The sequence below is a fragment of the Lolium rigidum genome, chromosome 5 (genome assembly GCF_022539505.1).
Source record: "Lolium rigidum isolate FL_2022 chromosome 5, APGP_CSIRO_Lrig_0.1, whole genome shotgun sequence".
Lineage (NCBI taxonomy): Eukaryota > Viridiplantae > Streptophyta > Magnoliopsida > Poales > Poaceae > Lolium > Lolium rigidum.
The window spans coordinates 157,676,368-157,685,053 of NC_061512.1; positions in this window are offsets into that span (position 1 = coordinate 157,676,368).

The window sequence follows — 8,686 nt, forward strand, 5'->3', positions numbered from 1 at the left end:
CTAGGGGCCACACTGTCGAGAAGCGGAGAAACACCCCTAGAGCACGAAGGCCACGCAAGACGGGTTGCCCGGAGCAGGAACTAACACCGAGAACACCTCCGCACGCGAATCCGCAGACCTCGTCATCACCCGCCGCCATGTCCGCCCATCAATATGAAAGCTTTCGCACTGAAGTCATTGAACGAAGACACGGACACCGCCGCCAAAGGCACCCACCGTGACACCTAGCTCGACACCCCTCCTACCACCCAAGACGGTGCCTTCATCAAGGGAACGGCGTCATCGTGTCGTCGCCGCCAAAAACGAAAGATTTGTTTCACCCGAGAGGAGGAGGGGAAAAGGTAGATGGACCTCATCAGCGCCTCCATGGAGGGTAACAGTGCAGAGCGTCGTCGCTGACGTGACCGACACCTTCGGTCGAGGCTTTCCCCCGTGCCAGAGCTCCCAAATCCTACCACCCGCCATAGCAGCTGGCGAGGATGCTAGGCACCAGCAACATCGAGGTGGGAACTGCACGCAGGGGGCATCGTCTTCAGAACACGAGCAGCAGCCTCTGGTCCCGCGCGGCCGAGAAGAGCAGCCCACAAAACCGGCAAGCGCCCCTACCGCCGGCAACGCCACCTTCACTAGACAAGGCCGCCGCTTCAGAATCCCGAGCACTCACCGGGGAGAGCACCCGACGATCACCACCATAGCCCGAGGCCACTCAAACAAGAGCAGATCGAAGCAGGAAGCGCTAGCAGAGCGCCCCCGCCGGTATAGGCGAGGTCCTCCACCTATCACCACAAAGGAGATGTAGGCGGCATAGCTAGGGTTCCGCCCCGTTCGCCTGGAGAAGGCGACGTGAGGAGAGCGAACCGGTTTTCCTTTCATTGCTCATTATCAAAACTGACCCCAATGCAATGGAGATGATCTCAATGAGCGTAATTTTTTTGGATTCTTTCCAAAAATTTAGGGAGCCAAATAAATTGTTATGGAGAAGGTACTCCTATGTTACTTCCGGTGGTCTAATTAAGTTCCGAAGGTTCACCAATTAATATGGCCGGCGTATCAAATTCGCGAGCTGCACTGAGTGCGAACGTTGGCGCCTCTACATCTCCCGGTCCCAGCGCTGAACCAAACGAAGCGACGGTTTCCTCGAAATCTCTTCGCCTCCCAATGATCCATCTATAAAATGTTTAGTATACCGATGCACTCTAGGAGGTCTGGTACGGTGGTCGATCGCGGCCGATTGGATCATGGCCGGCTGGGCGTCCCTCCCTTCGGACCTCGTCCGCAGCGTCGGCAACCTCTTGCTTGCAACCAACGACATTGACTGCTACCTGCACATACGGGCCGTTTGTCGCAGCTGGCGCTCTGCCACAGCCAAGCCACGCCGCGCCGCCGACCTGCGTTTCCGCCCTCGGAACTGGGCGATGCTGGAAGACGGTGACATCTGCAACGTCGACGGCCGCCTTTTCATCAACGTGTCCACCGGCCGCTTCCTACGCCGACGCCGCATCCCGCTGCTTCGTGACCACTTCCTCGTCACCACCTCCGACGGTCTCCTCGTCCTCGGCGACAGAAACCGTCCAACCTACGGCACCGCCCGCGTCCTCAACCCGTTGACAGGTTCGTCGGTCAGCTTCGCCACGGAAATACCTCACGGAGTCAGCGGCCCAGAGTTCGTCGCAGTGGGCGGCTCCTCTGAGCCGACGCTGGTCGTCTTCGTCGACCATGGCGAGGAGTGGGGACATGTGATCCTCTACGCCGATCCGACGAGCGAAGGAGTGAGGAAGCAGAGTCTGTCTGCCGCTGTCGCCCCCGCAAGCGTTGTCGCCTATGCCGGCGACGTGTACGTCGCCTGCGACGACGGGGCGGTGTTCCGTGGTGTGGGGAGAGTGAAGAGCTGGCACAGTGAGCCGGTCATAGCGGCTGACACGTCTCCGGAGGGTTCAGAAGAATCAGAAGCGTGGAAGTGGGCTGCCTGCTGCTGCCTCGTGGAGTCCGACGGCGAGCTGCGAGGGCGCTCGGATGTTTTCAAGGTCAATGTCGAGGGGAAGGCGCTGGAGCGCGTCGAGAGCATCGGCAGCCGTGCGCTCTTCCTCGGCGACAGGTGCCTCTCCGTCAATGCCGACAAGCTCCCTTCAGTCGACGGCGGCAGCGTGTACTACACCGACGGTGGCCAGGGCATATGCAGGTACGACATGAAGGCCGGCAACGAAGAGGAGATTCGGGGCTTTGGTGCTCGTCCCTTCAGCCTTCTCCAGCTACTATTTGCGTACTGCGAGAACATTCCGTACGGACGCGAATGTAATGACCGTGGCATCATTGAGCCAACGAAACACGTCGGGCAGAAAATGGGCGATGATGATCAATGTGTAATACTGTAGCGAAATCAGTGAGAAGTGTGCTGTTTGGACGGCCATTCATTCGGCCAAACTCAGTATTGTTCTAAGTTGGGGTTGATCATCCACCTCTTGGTTCTTGTTTCAATGAGTTATAAGAAATCATGGAAGTTAAGATTCATTGTTTTTGAGGCTGAACAGTGGATTTTTCCACTGCATGTTTTATAAATTCTATTTATATAAAAAAAGTCCCATGGACAGACTAAATACTAGAGGTGAAGCCTCTAAACTAAAGTTAAAATCTAAGCAAAGCTATTCACCCAGATTTTCTTTTAGCTTCATGAACAAGGAGAGATAACTCGTCCTTGAGCTTCATAAAGACTCGGGCTTTGAAAACAAGTACTCCGTACTATTTTCATCAGAATAAACCATAGTAGATGTTAAGATCAATGAAAAAATAGCGCGCTAATACAAATAGCGTGTGTTTCAGAAAAATGCTATAGCGTCCTAATAGCATGCTATTTTTCAAAATAGCGTTTAACAAAAAAATGAAAATTCAGGATTTCAGCATATATATAATAATAGATATAGCACTCTGCAGCTATAAAATCTCGGATATGATATTTTGCAGCCAAATATCAACCAGAGATTGTTCACATAGTCCATAACTTGATATGACATAGTCTCAAAATCACAAACCACATTCACATTGTCCCGAACTAGAAGGATTGGAGGAGGGAAACGGAGGCACGGGTGAAGGCGAGAAGGTGAAGCTAGGCGTGGTCGCTTACCACCGATTGACAGAGGAGAAGGGGGGCGGAGTTGCGCCATCACGTCGTCGCGTGCCGGGCAGAGCAGGTGACAAGGAGTTGGGGAGTGCGCGATCTGAGTTTCTTAGTCTAGGGTTGCCTGGATTATATGGATTTAGGATACGCAAGTGGGTCAAAATGTGGAATGAGCTACTAAAAACTACTCTGCAAAATAGCGTGCTATGCGGAATAGCGAATAGCGCCAAATAGCGTGAACTAGCTCGTCTTTAGCGCGCGTAGCGTCATAGCGTGCCTGCATAACGTAGCGTTTAACTCGCAAATACGCTATAGCGCCGCTATTAGCGTGAAATAGCGCGCTATTTTTTTGTTTGTTTAAGATTCATCAGAATAATGAGTACCATTTTCTTTGGTCTATTTCTTTGTTGAAATATGTTTTTTATTTTTTTGCGAAACACAGTACAATCAAAGACGCTCATACATACGCGCACACACTCACCCCTATGAACGCACACACGCACACCCTACCCCTATGAGCACCTCCAAGAGACTGCGTTGAAGAACTGATCCGGCGGGTCTTGAGATTGACGAAGTCACCATAGGCGTCTCGCTGTCGACGGGAACGTCGCCTCCCACTGAAGAATATTCCGCCTTTATGACACACCAAAGTGTCAAATCTGGGATTTGAACTCTGGTGGGCTGGGGGTGCCACTGCCCTCCTAACCATCCAACCAGGGGATAATGCAGCCTTCTTTGCCAAAGAAGTACAATGTACAACTAAAAATGTCGATTGGGATAATGCAGCCTTCTTTGCCAAAGAAGTACATTCGGCAAACCTGTGGACCGTTAGCTAGCTAGCCACTGGCCCACTGCGCACGCGCTCTCTCTTCTATAGCAAGCTACTAGCTAGCGCGCTCATGAGTGCTTCAAGTGTCATGAACTTGGACATCATGCTCATGAGTGTCCTGAAAAGAGGATCGATTGGAAGAAGAAGAACGTGTCGGGTTGCTATCAAGTTTTTGAGGATGAACCAACATTGCTCTAAGTATTGAGTAATGAAAAAAAATGAAAAAAAAAAAAGAAAAAAAAAGAAAAAAAAGAAAAAAAAAATAGTAGGTAGGTGTGTCGTCGAGTCAAGTGTTTAAGGTGTGCACAGTGTTCCGTGAGTTGTGTCCATGTCCTCGTGGAGCGTCCTGGTTGCGGCCAGCAGGGTTCGGTGTGATGCCGAAGGCGGACGGTGGTAGGAAAAGCTACCGTAAAGCGAGGAGGTGTGCAAGCGAGTAGAAGGAGAAGCTACTGCAAGCAAGTACAAGAGGAGTATGGTGCGAACCAGGTGCGAGGATGCTAGCAATAGCGGTGGCACATAGGTGCGAACCGAGTGCGGCAGGGGCCGAGCAATGGCGGTGGCAAAACATTGCAGAGCAAAGAAGGTGCACTGCATGTTTCCTGTGTGGTCATACTGACTGTACGGATACATGTTTGACAAGTTTAGATTAGGGACAGATTGTTGGAAAGTAATCAAACTTGTCCGTGTCCTAATTGAGACCGGTTGGGTTTCCTAATTTTCAGCTAGCTGAAATTGCAATTCGCCTCAGGTCAGATCTTGGCCCGTTCATTCTAGTCAGTTGGTGCTAATCTTGACGGCTACTGCCTTCGGTTGGCATGTTCCGTCTTTTTCCGTCCGAGGGTGAACATGTTTTTTTTACTCTGTTTAATTCTTCCTCGACCGTTTTCTAGGGGTTCGTCGCTGCCGCTTTTCTTCTTTTCTCGTCGTCTTCATTTTTTTTGCTCGACACATGTCTCAGGCAGGGAGAAAGATATCCACGCGAGGAGGTGGGTGTGCTGGGGCCGGGAGAGGGATCTCTAGGCGAGGAGGGGGCTCTGCTGGGCTCTCCCATGGCGGAAGTGGAATGCTCCCCTAGTGGAAGACGGAGGAGGGCGGATGGGTCCTGGAGGAGACCGAGAGTCGAGGCTCTTCCATGGCGGTGGCTGAGCTTCTTTCAACAGAGGAGGCGGAAGGCGCTGTCGGAGGATCGGGTACACGCTTGTCTCCTCTTTCTTTTACTTCGTCGCACTTGATGTAACTTATAAGTCACCGCGGACGCGCTTCATTCTGTTTGTGCGCCCTTTTGCTTCTTATGATCGCCTGGTGCCACTTTTTGTGGATTCGTGGTGGCTTTGTAGGGCTATGTGGACACGCGAATCCAATTATGTAGATGGGGAGGTCAATTTCATGGATATTTCGTCCCTGTTGGTGTTCTCCTGTTTTCCCCAATCCACAAATTATTAGGGTTTCAGGGAGGTAGAGCTATTCATCTACTGGACAATGGTAAAATTCGACATGGGAGAGTTCAGGCTGAAGTAGTTCCTAGGGTTTACTATATATACACTTTATATCAGATAACATATACTCTTATCAGATAAGTGTGATTAAGTGGACTTTCATCATTCAGATAACCAATTTGTGTTCAAGTTATCAAATCCCTTGTTTTCAGAGTCCTCGTCTGTTGGCAATTGTTAAAATCAAGCTTGGTCCTAGTCCTGTACAAGTTGGGTGATCACTGATACAATTTCTTGTGTGCACTCCATGTTTTCGAGTCATGAGTTGATAGGAGGTTTATTCACGTGTCATATCCTTTTTTGGTTGACATGATTAGAAAATTTAGTTGAAGTTGAGAACCGGCATCCATAGACAATTCAGTCCTAAATATCCCTTACTTTTCTGAAATCTGTACGAATTATAGCATCACAATCACATGTTACTGAAATGCAGAGCAAAGGCTCCCTAGAAATGTTGTTAAACTCTGAAGCTGTAAACTGTACCTCCTCTTCAGTTACTTCAGTTTATTTTCCTCTTTCTTCAGCAGTGTATCTCAGATTTTCTCTGTGGTCAGTCGCATTATTTCGTCGGTTCCATTTTCCGTCTTTTCTTAGTTAGCAATTCATTTTTTCAGGTATTGGAAGGCCTTGTGGTTGCCAGAGAACATAGAATGTGAAGACTGAAAGCCAAAGTGGGTGGTCCTATGCGTTTGAAACATGTCTATCGCTGCATTGTACAAAATGTTAATCAGATTCCCCTAGAGTAACTTTTCCATGAGGACCCGCCATCAGTTTGAATCATGAATTGAACTAGTCAGTTGTCAACCCCGTGTGCTAACTGGTGTTATCTTTAATGCATTGTGATTTGTTCTCTTCCCTACCTTTTGTTTCGAGTTAATTATTTTTATTTTGCCACATTCGCAGATAAATGTAGCACGTTCACATGTCATTAGTTCCCTACCTAAAATTGTGAAAACTACAACCAGTGGATAAAAATATTTAAATGGAATCGGTCAACTGTAATTTCCTTTATAGCCAGCTAGTCCTCTCCCTCATATCTCATATCGCATCGGTGGATGCTTTTACTGCAGGTTTGTGTTCAAGATAAAAATGTGCTCGCATCTAGTCAACCCTTGCGGAAACTTTGCTAATACTGCAGAGGCCCTCTGATATCAGTTTCCCTGTTTTCTTAGTTAGCAAGTCATTTATTTGACTGCTTATTTATTTCCGACTTAATTCTCGCTGAAAAATATTTTTGACCAAATGTGCTTCAAGCCACAACGGTGATGCCTCTTTCTTCAGTCTGTGCTTAGCAGCCCAGCAATGCACATCTACATAAATCTAAAAGTATTATTATTTTGTCTTTCTATTTCATCGTCGTTCATTACATCGTTCATTTTTCTAAGTATCTTAGTTTAATTATATTTTTCTTAGTTATTCATTATTTAAGCATTTCATTTTCTATCTTTCTTTTTTCTCAGTTCCTCTTTAACTCCTATTCTTGTTTGTGTTAGATTTTAATCTTGATTCGTTGCATCTTGCATGTAGTTAGTTGAAGTTTGGCCAAGTTCGTTGAGTTAGTTTGTGGCCTGGAGAAAAGGCTGTAGTGTTAGCTCATGCATGAGACTGATGAGTCAGTTGGTGGGTTAGCTAGGCGTGCTGATTTAGTCGTGTGTGTGAGCCAGGTCGTGGGCGTCATGGCGCGAGTGTAGGAGCTAGTTAGTAGGCAATATCTTGTACTGCCTATTTAAGTTCAGTACGTGAATGAGAAAAGAGGTGTGGGCAGAGAAACAATGTAGCCTATGTGCTCTCACCGGGAGGAAGATTCAAAGCAAGAATTCTCCTAGGTGAGGTGTGTGTATGTGTGCGTATTTTGTAGTCTTTCTCACCATGAGTGTTCTTGAGAGAGACAATACAGAAAAGTGAGAGTTCAGAGGTAGAAGAAGATAGGGGCTGAGAGATTCAGCCCCAACAGTTTGTTTGAGTCTTTCTTCAGTCTTAATATTTCATTTTCAGTCTCTCTTTCTTTTTCTCACTTTTTCTTTCATGTTTTGTCTTTTTTGTTTAACTCTTTCTTCAATCTTAGCTTTCAGTTTACTTTTATCTTTCTTCAGCCTTCAGCCATCAATATTTCATTGTCTAGCTTCATTTTTTGAGTCCTTTCAGTTTAATTTTTTCTTTCTCAGTTCTTTATTATTTTAGTATTTTTTTTGTATCTCTCTCTCTTTTTCTCAGTTCCTCTTTAACTCTTCGTCTTGTTTCTTCAGCCTTAGTATTTAATTCTCTGTCTCTCTTTCTTTTTCTTATTTTTTCTTTCAGTATTTGTCTTGTTTTTCTTAACTCTTTCTTCGGTCTCAGCTTTCAGTTAAATTTTCTCAGCTCTTTGATTTATCTAAATTCTATCACTTTATCTTAATTCTTCCTTCCCAGTCTTCTTCGATTCTTTCCCAATTCTTTAGTTTATCTTAATTCTCACAGCTTATTAATACCATCAATCTTATCATTACTTTATCTTAACTCTTTCTTCATTTCTCAAGGCGTCTTATTGTTTCTTCTTTTGCTCTTTCTTCAGTTTATTTTCTGTTTGTTTAGTCATTCAATTTTTTCTTCATTTCCCAAGCTATCTCTTGCTTCATTTATGTCCCACCTTTTTAATTTCCAGTCCTTTTTTTCTTCAGTTTAATCTTTTTCATTTTGTCTCTGTCTATTTTAGCATATTTCTCAGTTTCTCTCTCTCTCTTAGTCTCCAAGTTTCTCATTGTAGTGTTGTTGTATTCTCTGAGTAAGTATTCACTTGGTAGCATACAAGCGAGATGGCATTGACTTGTTTGGCTGAATAAATATGCATGCATTTTCCCTGTGTCTGCACATGTGTGGGTGAGGTGTTTTGTTTCGACCTGTTTTGATCGTAGTATACAGAGGAGGATGAAGAAGGCAGTGGGTTCAACATGGACTTGTCTGGAAGGCAGAACAAGCGACCATAGGCTAGGAAAGCTGATGATTCAACTGAAGAACTTAAGGCAGGCTTTTGGATTTGCATGAGGTGATATCTCAACAGAGGATGGTCATGCATCGCTCCAGCTCCTTTTTGAGGTGGAGGTGTGAGATTGGGTTGAACATTTTTTTCAGTTTGGCGTGAGGTGTAATCCACTCTTTCTTTTTTCGTAGTCTTGTCATAATTACTTTGTGCTCTTTATTTGCTCAACCGTTCCCTCTTCATTGTTTCAGTTTCATTCACTCATTATTTATTTATTTTCTTTGTCCTCCCTCAGT